The sequence below is a fragment of the Quercus suber genome, unplaced genomic scaffold (assembly GCF_002906115.3).
Source record: "Quercus suber isolate HL8 unplaced genomic scaffold, Cork oak 2.0 scaffold_834, whole genome shotgun sequence".
NCBI classification, from domain to species: Eukaryota; Viridiplantae; Streptophyta; class Magnoliopsida; order Fagales; family Fagaceae; genus Quercus; species Quercus suber.
In genome coordinates this window covers 68,676-85,132 of record NW_027070264.1, presented here as the reverse complement: position 1 = coordinate 85,132, position 16,457 = coordinate 68,676, and the positions used below count along the sequence as shown (strand labels likewise).

The 16,457-nt window shown below is 40.0% G+C and overlaps 1 protein-coding gene across 4 annotated transcripts in view; it reads left to right on the top strand.

The window, feature by feature from the left end:
• LOC112007108 (20 kDa chaperonin, chloroplastic-like) overlaps positions 1-16,457 on the top strand; it is a 30,203-nt gene that overhangs the window by 9,111 nt on the left and 4,635 nt on the right. Inside the window, exons 1-2 of one of the 4 annotated variants that reach the window (XR_010626674.1) lie at positions 10,769-10,871; positions 10,961-11,144. The exons of 2 other annotated variants lie outside the window; for them this stretch is intronic. The gene's annotated coding sequence lies outside the window, so the exon portion shown is untranslated. Of the gene's footprint in view, positions 1-10,768; positions 10,881-10,960; positions 11,145-16,457 lie in introns of those variants that run through there. One more of the 4 variants, XR_010626675.1, reaches the window with a different exon arrangement.

Here is a 16,457-nt window from a genome sequence, read left to right as displayed (position 1 = left end):
TGACACATGTCACAGTCTGATTGGTCCGCTTATGTCATCGCTTACACATGCGAGGTTGATTATGTCATCGCTTACACGTGCAATGCGTGATTGGTTCTTGCATGACACTTGGCAAATTTCTATTGGTTTCTGAATAGTGATAGTAAAACCTAGCAGCAGTATGTGGCACTTTGTAATTGGCTGTAGTTTGTGAACTTGGTAGTGTGACGTGTCAGCTTGTGATAGGTCGAAAATTTTCCCTCTCTACAAATGCCCCCTCGAGACTCGTTCACGCACACAGTTTCAGAGTGTAGTGTGAGAATGAGTTTCGAAAACAGATTTTTAAACTTGGCTCTTCAAATGAAGTAATTGAAGGTGGTGGAGCTTTCAGCAGGATGAGATAATTTCCGAGGAGTAGACCCACCCATATGAAAGGCTTTGATGAGACCAAAAAGGGGTCTGCCTGTATTTGAATGTACTTGCATGACCGAGCCTTCTCAGCAAAGGTTAAGTTGAAGTAACTTCAGAAGAGTGTTTTTGGATCATTGGCGGCGATCACAGGGTGTAGAAGATGGGGAAGATGCGAGGATGGTGGCTGGGTACGGCATGCAGAGTTATGGGGCTAGCCTCGTGTTTTTAAGAACTGCTGGTGAAGTCATCTCAGAAGAGTATACTTCAGATTACGGTGTGGCCATGTGGGAAAGTGGTTGAATGCACATGTGTAATTGTTTCACTCAAGTTAAGTTGAGGTAATTTCAGAAGCTTATAGATTCTGGGGATGTTGATGAGGGTGGTGAAGAAGACGGGGATGAAGCAAAGTGAATGGGTGAAACACATGCCACCATGGTGCTGGCCCTGTATGTTGGGGACCCTTTGGTGTAAATGTTTCTGTGAAGTACACCTTTGAATATGGGATAGACTGTATGTTTGCATGGGGTCTGACAGCAAGTCGTAGAATGTGCATGTGTGATGGGACTATGCCGACAGACGTTAAGTTGAAGTAATTTCAGAAGAGTACCTTCTAAACTACTTCAAGCTAAATTTAAGTTGGAGTAATTCCAGAAAGTGTGTTTTGAGGTACCAGCAACGATGACCTTTGAGTCCCTTAGTGGTGGGGACATGGAATAAGGCTCTTGTAACCATTTACCGGCCCCAAAGGCTGAACTCTGATGAGTTGGTGCCTTGAAGGTTGTTTCAAGTGTTGGATGAAAGACAATTTGTAGGATACCCCAACACTTTTTACCATCTTCACTTACTGCTTCTTGTTGGAAAAGCACAAAAAAATGAAAGATGGAGCTAACTTGTGATTCTGGTCTTAGAAACCAGCCAAGTTGCTATTTGTTTCGAACCGTCGCTTCTGTTGGAAGGCAAAGCAATTGGAGAGAGACTACAGGAGACCTAAGGTTAGGAACAGGTGTCTCTGCTAGACTTAGACTTCCTGGCCAACCAAATCCACGGAAGCATGGAAGGACGATACAGACCTTGAATAATTTTATGGACAAAGGTGGTCGTTAAGTGGAGAAATAAAATTTGTTTGGATCTCAAAACTACAATGATGTTGTGAAGAGGGTTTCTACTGAACCATGAGAGGGTTGATTTCAAACTGATTATGAAGTAATATTGGTTGCTAAGTGTTGAGAATGATGAAGTCATAGTGAGAAATGGCAGTGAGAATGAGGACTTGAAAATTTGAAAGAAACAAATCTTCATTTCATGACTTAGTGTATTTTTTTTTTTGATGAGTTCTTGATGAATCCGACCCTTCTATTTATAGTGGAGAGACGAAGAATGGTAGATAGGTAGTTGAGAATGACGGTTGAGAATTTTTGGTGAGAATGGTAGATTCCCGATTGGTAGGTGCCTAATGGTAGGTGGGAATGTTTGGCACCGAAAGAGGGATAGTAGGTTGGATGGGTGACCCGATGTAATTTCAAGTTCAAAACACACTTGTGAGAGTTCATCTGTACTTTGAAAGGGAAGCCTTGATGGAGTCTGGAGAATAAACTTGAGGGGATCCAAACTAAATGGATAAATCTCAAGTTTTGATCTTGGGAGCTTAAGTTTTGGACATTGCTAGTACTTTGGAGAAGTGGGTCACATAGGTGGTTTCCAAGTCCAAAACAAATAAGCGGATTTCAAAATCAGAATCTATGTGAAAATCTGAATAGGACAAGCTTTGCTTGGACGTTTTAATTCTTGGTCAAAGTTCACATTAAAGCCAATAGCGGTAGAATCACACTATTTGAGCACTTTCGGATTCTCAAATGAAGAAATAGACCCCAAAATCGAAATCTACGCGAAAAATTAGGCAAGATAGGTCCTTTTTGAAAATTTTGACTTTTGGTCCGAATTTGTGCAAAAGTCAACTTTCTGGAAATTGGACAGTTTGCACAATTTCCGAGTCTCGGACAAAGAAACGGATTCCAAAATTGGAATGTACGCGAAAAACTGAGTGGGACAGGCCCTTTTTGGAAATTTTGTCTTTTTGGTCAAACTCAAAGGTCAACTTGGTCAAAGCATTTTTTTTTTATTATTTTTTTTTTTTACAGGCGGTTCGGATCCGGGTCGGATTTCCAGGTCAGTCCGGGTCAAACCGGGTCAGCTGAACAAACGGGTCAAGTCAGTGGGTGGTGACGTCATCCATGACATCACAGAGCTGAGGGCGTGTGGCACGTGTGGTGCGTGTGGCGCGTGCAACACGTTGAAGCTTTGAGCGCGTAGCAATCCGTGTCGGCACGTGTAAGTGCGTGAAATGACGATGTTGATCACCGGACCTTCTGGCGGCGCGTGGGAGCTCTTCTGATCCCAAAATTTTTGGGTTTTGTCGATCTAAGGCCGTAGAATCTATTGATATGGTCTGTTTTCTAAAATTATGGGCAGATTTGCGCAGATTTGAAGGACTAGGCCACGGTTCATTGAGAGATTGTGGCGGTGCGTGGTGGCTCCGTTGATGATGATCTTTCTGGGTTTTGTACATCGTGGGTTGATGGATCTAGTGGTGGCACCGATTTTGTAAAAATTGTCTCAGATTTGTGCAGATTTGAATGAGAAACCCGCGAGACGTGGGACTTTGTGGCGGCGCGTGGTGGCGCGTTATGGCTCCACTGTGGATGGCCTTTTTTGGTCTTGTTGTTCGAAGTCCTTAGAAGATTTCTGTGGGTTGATTTTTGTGAAATCTTGTCAGAAGTTTTAGAAATCTGGAAGAGGAGACGGCTGGCATTGATGGAATTGTTACCATTTTGGTCTACTTTGGCGGTGGCCATTCTGACATTGTTTGACAACCTAGGCAGGGAATGATTCCAGGTAATTACTGAGTCTCTGTTGTTCTCAAGGGTTGGTGCAGTTTTCTTTGACTTTGAGGGCATTTGAGTTGCAAAGTCTGACCTTAAACATTGGTGGCAGTATTTTTCCTCTTTCTTTTTTGTTTGTTAGCTTCTTAAGATCCCTATATAAAGCCACTCGGGGCATGCATTAATTTGTACAAGCAGTCTCCATGGGTAGTATGATACGTAGAGAAATTATGCTTTTATTATTATTATTATTATTATTTATTTATTTATTTTTTATTTTTATCTCTTTTTTTTTCCCACATGCTTGGTTTGTACTAACCTTCTTTCTTTCTTTTCTTTTTTTGACAGGCTAGAGATTAAAATTGAAGCTCTCTCATTTTATTTATTTATTTATTTATTTTTGACATGTCATGAGATTTCCTTCTGACAAGTTCTTTATTGTTGCTTGTTTTTGTTATGCAGCATGCTTTTCTTGGCAATTAAGCTGCACCAATACTTGTCTTTTCAATGCAGCCATCTCAAGAGTCTTTGCAATGTAGCAACATCAAGAGTCTTTACCATGAAGCAACGTAAACACTTCATTCATACCGAAGCCGTGTCATCATTCATCTTTGCCACGAAGCAACGTCAACACTTCATTCATACCAAAGCCGTGCCAACACTCATCTTTGCCATGAAGCCACATCAACACTTCACATTAGCATTTGCACTCGCATTGAATTTGCACCAATATTCAGACGCAACATAGCTCAGACATCGAGGGTGCATAACATTGTAGCCAAACATCAAAATTTCAGAGATGCCAACATTCATCTTTGCCATGAAGCCACGTCAACACTTTATTTGCATCGAAGCCGTGCCAACGCTCATCTTTAGCATGAAGCCACGTCAACACTTTATTTGCACCGAAGCTGTGCCAACGTTCATTTTTATCATGAAGTCACGCCAACACTCCTCATTAGCACTTGCACTTGCATTGAAGTTGCACCAATATTTGCCATAAAGCTATGACAACATCAATTTTCAGAGACAACATAACTTAGACATCGAGGGTGCATAGCACTGTAGCCAGACATCAAGATCTCAAAGATGCTAACAAGACGTTGGAGATGCAAGGAAAGGCCAACAAAACCTTGAAGATGAGGGAAAGAATGATGCCAATACTTTGAAGATGTCAAAACATGCCACCAAGAATTCGAAATTGCACGAACTTGCCCATAAAGGAGAGATGATGCAATCCTGACTTCGATTATATAATCTATTATCATTCTGGAGGAAGTTGACGTTGTCCAGATTTCAGAGACATGATGTAAAACGACACCACTTAGAAGGGAGATGATGTGGTTCAAATTTCAGAGTTATGAAGTGGCACATCCTAGAAGAGAGACAATGTAGCTCAAACTTGCAAGGTGTAAGAAGATGCCCCCAGGAGATAAGTGATGCAAAGCATACTTCAGAAACGTGGGAGAATGTCCATAAAAGATGGGCAATGCCATGTAGACTTCATTTCTTGCAAAAGAGGTTGAAGATTTTATTTTGCTCCACAACCAAGAATCAACTTATGTTTATCATCATTTCAAGGAAAGCTAAGGCACATCAATTCCTTACAGTCTTCATCTTCGACTACAACGATCTTCAATCATCTTATTGAGCAGTTGACTACCTTTAAGCAATGCCTTGCCAACCAAAGGGACCTTAAAAGCATATTGACAACTGTTGCAAAACTCTTCAAGCCAGACTGACAATCCTTCTTTTTTTCATGTGACTGAACTTAGTGACAAGTACTAAACTGCCTACGTGCCCCGGAGAGGGATCAAGTCATCACCTAGTTCAACATAATTTTTTTTTTGATATATTTTTTTTTGATGTTTTTTTTTTAATATTTTCTTTTTGGATGATTTCTTTGTTTTTTTTTTTTCATAATTTGATAACTTTTTTTTTTAGTGCGTGACTGAACTTAGCAAAAGATACTAAGTTGCCTACGTACCCTTGAGAGGGATCAAGTCATCACGTAGTTCAAAAGTTTTATTTTTTTGTTTTATTTTTTTTTTTTTTGTCTTTTTGTTGTTGTTGTTGTTGTTTTTTTTTTTTTTTTTTTTTTTACTTCATTCCTTAAGTTTCTCATCACAGGTGAAGAGTTGATAGAAAAGGTCTTTGTTGGGGATGATTCATTACTGCTCTCCAAATCTTTCGAGACATATGAATCCTTATTGGTAGCTTTCCTATTTGCAAGAAAGTCTAGAGAGATGATAGTAGAAAGCTCGTCCTCTTTGGTTGGTTGGGGTTGAAGTTGATCAAGAGCTTTGGATCGACTGCGAGTGATTGGGCCAACATAATCATGAGCACTGGAAGCGTCAACTACTGATTTTCGGACGTTCTTACTAGAGGCCATTGAAGCTGATAGCAAAATGACATCGAATTTCTTTTGAAGGAGAAAGAGATGAGAGGTAGAGAGGTCCCACTGGGAGTGCCAGAATATGTAGACGACTAAATTTCTAGTTCGAAATAAATCAAACAAGTAAAATAGTTTCACAAATGCGAATTTGTATTGATGAATGTGTGGTACAATTCTCTGTGATTACGAAAGAGTGATCCTCTGATTCGATCTCCTTGCAAGACTTATTGATTTGGATTTGTGGTAATGTGATTGTGACTTGAACACAAAATATCCTTCAATTTGGCTGAGGGATGGATCGAAGATTGTTGAAACGGAATTACAATGAATCTCTGGCTATGAGCTTGTTAGAAATCCTTTGTTCTTCACGTTTTTCGTGTGTTCTTCATCTTTGAAGGTTTATGGTGGAAGTTCTTCGGGGCTTTAGGAGCTTGAATCCGTAGAGCTTCGTTGATTTGTGATTTGTTGATGTTTTCGGACACTTTAGGCTTGATTCCCGCAAACTTTTGGATCTAGGCGGATGATTTGGATGATTTCTCTTCGAATGTTCTTCGTATTCGAAGGTTGAAGTTTTTGGAGGCTTTAGAGCTTGGTTTCGGCAGAGCTTCTGGACTTCTGAATCTTCTTTGATGCTGCTTGTGCTTCAGATGGCTTGATGTCCTTCTAAATGTCTCAGGAAGGCTTCTATTTATAGAAGTTTTGGGGTGGATGAGCGACACGTGGCGAAGTCTGATTGGTGACACATTTCACAGTCTGATTGGTCCGCTTATGTCATCACTTACACGTGCGATGCGTGATTGGTTCTTGCATGACACTTGGCAAATTTCTATTGGTTTCTGAATAGTGATAGTAAAACCTAGCAGCAGTATGTGACACTTTGTAATTGGCTGTAGTTTGTGAACTTGGTAGTGTGACGTGTCAGCTTGTGATAGGTCGAGAATTTTCCCTCTCTGCAGGGTGAAAGGCGACTCATCTATGATCGTATAGAGACGGCAGGTCGTGCCAACACCCAACAATAAAATTGTCTTCTAATGTGGCATAAATTTTTTTTTTATTTTTTTTATTTTTCTATTTTAGTCGTTAGCTAGATTAATATCTTCCTTACTTTACTTAATGACATGGACTATTTTGACACACTACAAAATGATTAGGGACTAAACTGAAAAATTTAAAACATTATTAATCAAATTGACACAATCTAAATGTCACACCAAATAGATAATTTACCCTTTAAAAAAAAAAAAAAAAACACCACACGGAGTAAAAATTGTTACCCACATCATTTCCTTTCCCTCTCCAGTGTTTAAAATCTTTCCTCCCATTTCTACTGTACCAAACACTGAAACTGACTTTTATTTACCGTTTCAGGAGTCAGGACAATGAAAGCAAATCTTTTTGCTATATTTTATCAAAAAAAAAAATATATATATATATATATATATATCTTTTTGCTATTTGCTTTCTGGGTTTTTATTTTTCGTGGGGTTTGAAAGTAGAACCTGAATATACTCTTCAATAAAGCATTCTGACTGAGCCGTGTTTGGATTTGGTTGGTCAAGTAAAGCTCTTTTTTTTTTTTTTCAATAAAGCTTTCTAGACTTGACTTATTAATTTGATTTCTGGTTTTTTGTTTTTAAGGGATTTGAGAGTAGACCTAGAAATAGCTACAGCTCAGTTTACATCATCCTCAATTTCAACGAGGAACTTACCTTCGTTTCAGGGGCTTCAACTGTCAACAGTGGAAGTTGGTCCTTTAGTGGAGCATTTGGGAGTAGGGAGTGGTCTCTCTTAGAGGGCACTTAGGGGTCTGGTTGCTTCCAAGGTACTATTTTCACAACCCATTTTTGTCTCTCCAATTTATTAGTGTTTGTTATTGAAGTTTGTTGTATTGTAGTATGTGGAGATTTTGATTGTTGTGAATTATGTGTTGGTATGTGGCTGGTTTGGGTACTTTGGGATGGGTTTCTCTATAGTTTGTATGATGGTATTGATTTGAAATGTGTGATTAAAGGGTTTAAGTTGATGCAACGTTAAAAAAGCAAGGTGGTGCTACCCAAAGAATATAAGGAAAGCTAGAACAAAAAGTTTTTTAAAAATATTTACAGCAAAGAATTTAGTGAAAGCTGTGGGACGGAAGACATGAGAAGTCGAAAGTTCATTCATATAAGGTCTTAAAAAGTAACTGTTTTAGCTTTACCACACACAACTATTACTCCTCAATAAAAGTTCATTCTTTTCTCTTAAAAATTACAGATTGAACACAAAGGAACAACTTTTCAAATCCCCCAATTACAGCTTTAGACAAAACATCTCTTCCAACATGATAACACCTACACCACAAGTTAAGGGGTTACTACATCACATAATAAGGTGTAACCTAGGAGATGATTCACATTATCTTCATGCCACCCTAAGCCACCACACATTGTAAGAAGAAATGATTCACATTATCTTCATGGTTTTTTACACATAAAATTACCAAACCATAATAATTAACCTTGCTTAAATTATTTGTTATCAAAAGATTCCCTACTACCATACAACATGAGAAGAAAGCTACCCTTGAGTTGGTGTTACGCAAACTTTCCAGTGCTTTGCAAGGAAAATTTGTTCCTCCTCTCAACGTTTTATAGTAGCTCTTCAATTGGAAGTCTTGTTTTTTTTTTTTTTTTTAGTACATAAATCGTAATAAATAATTTCTAATAAATGTGCCATAGATTCTATTTCCTAATCATGCACCGTTCAAAAGAATATAGGATTCCATTTAAAACGACCATTTCCAAACTCTATATAGTTTTCCACTCTATATTCTCTATCTTTTGCGATTAGAAAAATATCAGGTTGTCTCTCCTTTATAGTAGACTCACTATTCCACAAATTTTAGAGCCATTACTGTCATATATGATAAAATGCAAGGCATCCCTTCTTCTAATATGATTCCACAAACCCAACACTTACAGTCTGTTGACCTTGCCCGAACACCAATTTGCACAGATAGTGCCATTCTTCTATTACTCTCTTCCATAATGCATTTTCTTTGCATCTCCCCAAAACCACTTTCACGACAAAGCTTGATTAAACAGCAATATCTACTTAATCCCCAATTCTCCATGGTATATAGAGTAGAGGGTTGCAACAAATACTCCAATTAACTAAATGGAAATCAAATTCGTAACCCTTACCACCTCAAAGGAAATCCTTTTGAAGTTTTTCCGACCTATTTGCCACCCTATAGGCAATGGAAAAAATATAGGAAATATTTTGGAAAGCTAGATAGCATACTTTTGATTATAGTGAGTATGCCTCCCTTTGATAGGGACAAATTCTTCCAACCAACCAATCTCTTATGCATTCTCTCTTGAATGGAATCCCATATATGCCTTGCCTTGAAATGAGCTCCCAACGGTAAACCCAAGTACTTCAAAACATGACATCCAAGATTGCTTGCTAGTTTTTCAATATTCACTATCTCTCCTTCTGGCCCAATTTTAGAATTACATAGAATAATTCTCAAACCTAAAATTAGCTCAAACCATAAGGATACATCTTAAATAATGAAGATGTGGAGAGTATGCATCACAAATGATGGGTGTGTCATCAACAAAAAGTAGATGGGACATTACCATTGTTTCACCCCTCGGATTATCAAAGAGGAAACCATTCAAATAACCACCTGACACTACTTTCATTATAATCCTACTTAAGGCTTCCTAACAACCACAGACAATAAAGAGGAAAACATATGTTATGACCCGTGGGCATGAGGAGTTAGAAGAAATGGCTAAGTCAGATAGTGGCTAACATGGACCAAGTGATGTGGATCAGGAGATTGCCTCAAGTAGTAGTTATTGTGTGTTAGGATAAATTGTTATTTAAATTTAATTAAGTTATTGTTAGGATAGGGTCTATCTTGTGATAGAACTCTAGATGATAAGATTAGGAGTTATCTTATTATTTGGAATTCCATTTCAATGTATTTAAGCATTAAAGATGAATAACATGGGGCAAGAAGAATTTAACCCAAACACTCTTTTCTCCCTTTAATTCTAGGAGGGTAGTTGCCTCGAATACGACTAAGCCATTTTATCATTTGCAGTTCACTGCAATTGGTATCAGAGCCATGACAACCATCCCACCAAATACACGTTCAACCACCAATGACGACCGCCTGGTTGCCTTGGAGGTTAGCACCCATTCCCTTAAGCAACAGGCCGACGCTCAAAAGGAAGAGTTTGCAGGCATGAAGGGAGCGTTAGAGGCCCTCACTGATGCCGTGGCCAAAATGAGCCGAGCGATGGAGGGAAGGGGAACTCAGGGTGATGAGGACCAGAGCAGCAGTGGCCGAGACAATGGGTCCATCAACCGACATCGCGAGTACGGAGAAGNGCAAAAAGGGGGCTCAGTGTGTAATAGTGGATATCACCACTAATCGAACCCGAGACCTCTCAAGGGCGACTTGGGCATCCAACCACTACGCCACACTAGCAATTGGTGACATAGAGTGGGATTAATTTCTCCTTATTGTTACGCTTTCAGAGGTAATGGGAAGACATCATGTACTCTTGCAGCGTTACAATAGGCAGTTTAAACTCTTACCAAGGAGCAATCCTTGACTTTCAAGCATAGAAGCATTTGAGGAACTTCCCATCGATGGGACCGATCCTTACACCATCATTATCAATTAACTTGTAAGCTCCATTGGTGTAGACTTCTTGCACAACATAAGGTCCATCCCATTTTGAAGTGAACTTATTGCCTGTACGATGAGTTGTGATGATAGGTCTTCGAACAGCGAGGACTAAGTCACCAACTTGGAATGATCGTGGTTTAACTCTTTTATTGAATGCGCTTGAAAGACGAGCTTGATAGCACTCAAGACGTTGTTGGGCCTCAAGCCTTTTCTCATCCAGCGCCTCTAATTCTTGCAATCTGAGCTTGGCATTTTCTTCTCCAGTTAATCCTTCTTGAATGACAATTCGTAATGATGGGATTTGACGTTCCAAGGAAGGATGGCTTCCACTCCATAGACAAGAGAATATGGTGTCGCTTGTTTTTGCTATATTTTATCAAAAAAAAAAATATATATATATATATATATATATCTTTTTGCTATTTGCTTTCTGGGTTTTTATTTTTCGTGGGGTTTGAAAGTAGAACCTGAATATACTCTTCAATAAAGCATTCTGACTGAGCCGTGTTTGGATTTGGTTGGTCAAGTAAAGCTCTTTTTTTTTTTTTTCAATAAAGCTTTCTAGACTTGACTTATTAATTTGATTTCTGGTTTTTTGTTTTTAAGGGATTTGAGAGTAGACCTAGAAATAGCTACAGCTCAGTTTACATCATCCTCAATTTCAACGAGGAACTTGCCTTCGTTTCAGGGGCTTCAACTGTCAACAGTGGAAGTTGGTCCTTTAGTGGAGCATTTGGGAGTAGGGAGTGGTCTCTCTTAGAGGGCACTTAGGGGTCTGGTTGCTTCCAAGGTACTATTTTCACAACCCATTTTTGTCTCTCCAATTTATTAGTGTTTGTTATTGAAGTTTGTTGTATTGTAGTATGTGGAGATTTTGATTGTTGTGAATTATGTGTTGGTATGTGGCTGGTTTGGGTACTTTGGGATGGGTTTCTCTATAGTTTGTATGATGGTATTGATTTGAAATGTGTGATTAAAGGGTTTAAGTTGATGCAACGTTAAAAAAGCAAGGTGGTGCTACCCAAAGAATATAAGGAAAGCTAGAACAAAAAGTTTTTTAAAAATATTTACAGCAAAGAATTTAGTGAAAGCTGTGGGACGGAAGACATGAGAAGTCGAAAGTTCATTCATATAAGGTCTTAAAAAGTAACTGTTTTAGCTTTACCACACACAACTATTACTCCTCAATAAAAGTTCATTCTTTTCTCTTAAAAATTACAGATTGAACACAAAGGAACAACTTTTCAAATCCCCCAATTACAGCTTTAGACAAAACATCTCTTCCAACATGATAACACCTACACCACAAGTTAAGGGGTTACTACATCACATAATAAGGTGTAACCTAGGAGATGATTCACATTATCTTCATGCCACCCTAAGCCACCACACATTGTAAGAAGAAATGATTCACATTATCTTCATGGTTTTTTACACATAAAATTACCAAACCATAATAATTAACCTTGCTTAAATTATTTGTTATCAAAAGATTCCCTACTACCATACAACATGAGAAGAAAGCTACCCTTGAGTTGGTGTTACGCAAACTTTCCAGTGCTTTGCAAGGAAAATTTGTTCCTCCTCTCAACGTTTTATAGTAGCTCTTCAATTGGAAGTCTTGTTTTTTTTTTTTTTTTTAGTACATAAATCGTAATAAATAATTTCTAATAAATGTGCCATAGATTCTATTTCCTAATCATGCACCGTTCAAAAGAATATAGGATTCCATTTAAAACGACCATTTCCAAACTCTATATAGTTTTCCACTCTATATTCTCTATCTTTTGCGATTAGAAAAATATCAGGTTGTCTCTCCTTTATAGTAGACTCACTATTCCACAAATTTTAGAGCCATTACTGTCATATATGATAAAATGCAAGGCATCCCTTCTTCTAATATGATTCCACAAACCCAACACTTACAGTCTGTTGACCTTGCCCGAACACCAATTTGCACAGATAGTGCCATTCTTCTATTACTCTCTTCCATAATGCATTTTCTTTGCATCTCCCCAAAACCACTTTCACGACAAAGCTTGATTAAACAGCAATATCTACTTAATCCCCAATTCTCCATGGTATATAGAGTAGAGGGTTGCAACAAATACTCCAATTAACTAAATGGAAATCAAATTCGTAACCCTTACCACCTCAAAGGAAATCCTTTTGAAGTTTTTCCGACCTATTTGCCACCCTATAGGCAATGGAAAAAATATAGGAAATATTTTGGAAAGCTAGATAGCATACTTTTGATTATAGTGAGTATGCCTCCCTTTGATAGGGACAAATTCTTCCAACCAACCAATCTCTTATGCATTCTCTCTTGAATGGAATCCCATATATGCCTTGCCTTGAAATGAGCTCCCAACGGTAAACCCAAGTACTTCAAAACATGACATCCAAGATTGCTTGCTAGTTTTTCAATATTCACTATCTCTCCTTCTGGCCCAATTTTAGAATTACATAGAATAATTCTCAAACCTAAAATTAGCTCAAACCATAAGGATACATCTTAAATAATGAAGATGTGGAGAGTATGCATCACAAATGATGGGTGTGTCATCAACAAAAAGTAGATGGGACATTACCATTGTTTCACCCCTCGGATTATCAAAGAGGAAACCATTCAAATAACCACCTGACACTACTTTCATTATAATCCTACTTAAGGCTTCCTAACAACCACAGACAATAAAGAGGAAAACATATGTTATGACCCGTGGGCATGAGGAGTTAGAAGAAATGGCTAAGTCAGATAGTGGCTAACATGGACCAAGTGATGTGGATCAGGAGATTGCCTCAAGTAGTAGTTATTGTGTGTTAGGATAAATTGTTATTTAAATTTAATTAAGTTATTGTTAGGATAGGGTCTATCTTGTGATAGAACTCTAGATGATAAGATTAGGAGTTATCTTATTATTTGGAATTCCATTTCAATGTATTTAAGCATTAAAGATGAATAACATGGGGCAAGAAGAATTTAACCCAAACACTCTTTTCTCCCTTTAATTCTAGGAGGGTAGTTGCCTCGAATACGACTAAGCCATTTTATCATTTGCAGTTCACTGCAATTGGTATCAGAGCCATGACAACCATCCCACCAAATACACGTTCAACCACCAATGACGACCGCCTGGTTGCCTTGGAGGTTAGCACCCATTCCCTTAAGCAACAGGCCGACGCTCAAAAGGAAGAGTTTGCAGGCATGAAGGGAGCGTTAGAGGCCCTCACTGATGCCGTGGCCAAAATGAGCCGAGCGATGGAGGGAAGGGGAACTCAGGGTGATGAGGACCAGAGCAGCAGTGGCCGAGACAATGGGTCCATCAACCGACATCGCGAGTACGGAGAAGGAAGCCGAGGCACTCAACAGGGCAGCCTGCAGACCAGATTTTCACGATTGGATTTCCCTCATTTCGATGGGGAAAACCCAACTGGATGGATTTATAAAGCCGAACAGTTTTTCCATTATCAAAGAACAGAGGCCAACGAAAAGGTGTTATTGGCATCCTTCCACTTACAAGATGACGCCTTAGAGTGGTATCAATGGTTTGAACAATCCTAACCAAACGTACAATGGGAAGAGTTCACCAAAGCCTTGTGCATCCGTTTTGGCCCTTCAGACTATGAAGATTTCGATGAGGCTCTCGCTAAATTACAACAAACAGGCATCGTAAGAGAATACCAAACGCAGTTTGAACGCTTGGCTGCTCGTGTTCGTCAATGGCCTCAACGAGCGTTGGTGGGTAACTATGTCGGCGGGCTGAAAGAAGAGATCCGCGCAGAAGTTAAACTTTTCCGGCCCACCTCCCTGCTTCATGCCGCAAGCTTGGCTCGGTTAATAGAAGAAAAACTATCCAAAACACGGCGGCCAATATTCACAACAACACCACCCAGACCTTCACTGTCACAGCCCCCACCATACAAACCGTCCCTCCTTCCTACCCCAACACCCATCAAAACCACAACATCCTTTCATCCCAGCAACCGAACTACCACCAACCCGACATTAAAAAAATTGTCATGGGCTGAGATGCAAGCGCGACGGGAAAAAGGCCTTTGCTACAACTGTGATGAGAGGTTCGGACCAGGACACCGATGCAAGAAGCAATAAATATTTGTCTTGGAAACAATGGAAGAGACGGAAAAAAACTCCGGGGCAGTAGAGCTTGATCCTGAACTTGAAGCATCACAAGCAGTGCCAGAAATATCGTTCCATGCATTGTCTGGAGTGTCCATGCCCCGAACGATGTGAGTCACTGGCTTAATCCGTGGCCGAAGATTGCACATACTTATTGACAGTAGCAGCACACATAATTTTGTCAGTTTGAAATTCGCTAAGCGAATGGGCTGCTCTACAACTCCGGCACCGGCCTTCCAAGTGATGGTAGACAACGATGAAAAACTACGGTGCGAAGAAATTTATGTGGCAGTACCCATAGAGATACAAGGCTATAAATTCCAAACTAACATGTATCCTCTTGATCTACAGGGCTCAGATGTAGTTTTGGGCATACAGTGGCTACAGAGTCTTGGCCGAGTTTTGCATGATTGGAATAAACTCTCTATGGAGTTTTGGGTCGACGACCAACAATTCATTATACACGGGGAAGATAATGGAAGAGTGTTTCAAGAATCCATACACTCCATTATACGGTTGGCATCTGGCAGTGTGAAGTTTTGTATTATGCCAATTTCAGGAGGGCCCACCGAAGCACTTATAACAGAGATGGCCCACGACCCATGCAACAAACTTGACTTATTATTGAGGAAATACCAGCGGGTTTTTCAAACACCAAACACGTTGCCACCGCCCCGCACCCATGATTATCGCATTCCCTTGGAACCGGGGAGCGGGCCTGTGAGTGTCCGTCCTTATCGGTACCCCACGTCCAAAAAAATGAGATTGAGCGAGCTGTCAGGGAGATGCTCGCCACGGGAATTATACGACCAAGTTTCAGCCCATTTTCATCGCCGGTCCTCCTGGTTAAGAAGAAGGATGGTTCTTGGCGTTTTTGCGTGGACTACCGAGCATTAAATCGCGTCACAGTCAAGGATCGTTATCCAATCCCAGCCATAGATGAGCTACTTGATGAACTCTATGGTGCAACGTAATTCACCAAGCTGGACCTCAATTGGGATATCATCAAATCCGGGTGCATTCCGACGATATTCATAAGACCGCTTTTCGCACCCATGATGGCCATTACGAGTTTTTGGTCATGCCGTTCGGACTCACCAATGCCCCAGCAACATTCCAGTCCTTGATGAACGACATTTTCCGGGCATTACTGAGGAGGTACGTCCTTGTATTTTTCGATGACATATTGGTTTATAGCAAAACATGGGATGACCATTTAATCCATTTAGATACTGTGCTGCATACTTTGATGACCAATCGCTTATATGTAAACCAATCTAAATGTTTAATTGCTCGGAAAGAAGTAGAGTACCTAGGCCATGTCATTAGTGCTACAGGTGTGGCTGCCGATTCGACGAAGATACAGAGCATGGCAGATTGGCCAACTCTGACAACCACCACCGGCCTTCGTGGCTTCTTGGGGTTAACCGGTTACTACCAGAAATTCATCCAAAACTATGGCACCATTGCAGCACCGCTCACACAGTTATTGAAAAAGGATGGATTCCATTGGTCAGAGGCAGCCGAGAAGGCATTCCACACTCTCAAGTACGCAATGACTCAAGCCCCTGTTCTCGCATTGCCGGACTTCACCAAGCAATTTGTGATTGAGTCTGATGCATCAGGAACTGGGCTAGGTGCAGTCCTTATGCAGGACGGTCGACCCATCGCCTACTACAGTAAGGGACTTGCAGGCCGAGCCTTAGCGTGTTCCACCTATGAGAAGGAATTGATGGCCATCGTTTTATCGGTCCTCCAATGGCGTAATTATCTGTTGGGGTGGCGGTTTCACATTCGTACTGACCATAAAAGCCAGAAATATTTACTAGAACAACGCATTTTGACCATGGATCAACAGAGATGGCTTGTGAAGTTGATGGGTTACGATTATGAGATCGAATACAAACCAGGTCGTGAGAATGTGGTGGCCGACGCTCTTTCATGTGTACATGGCGAGTTAAC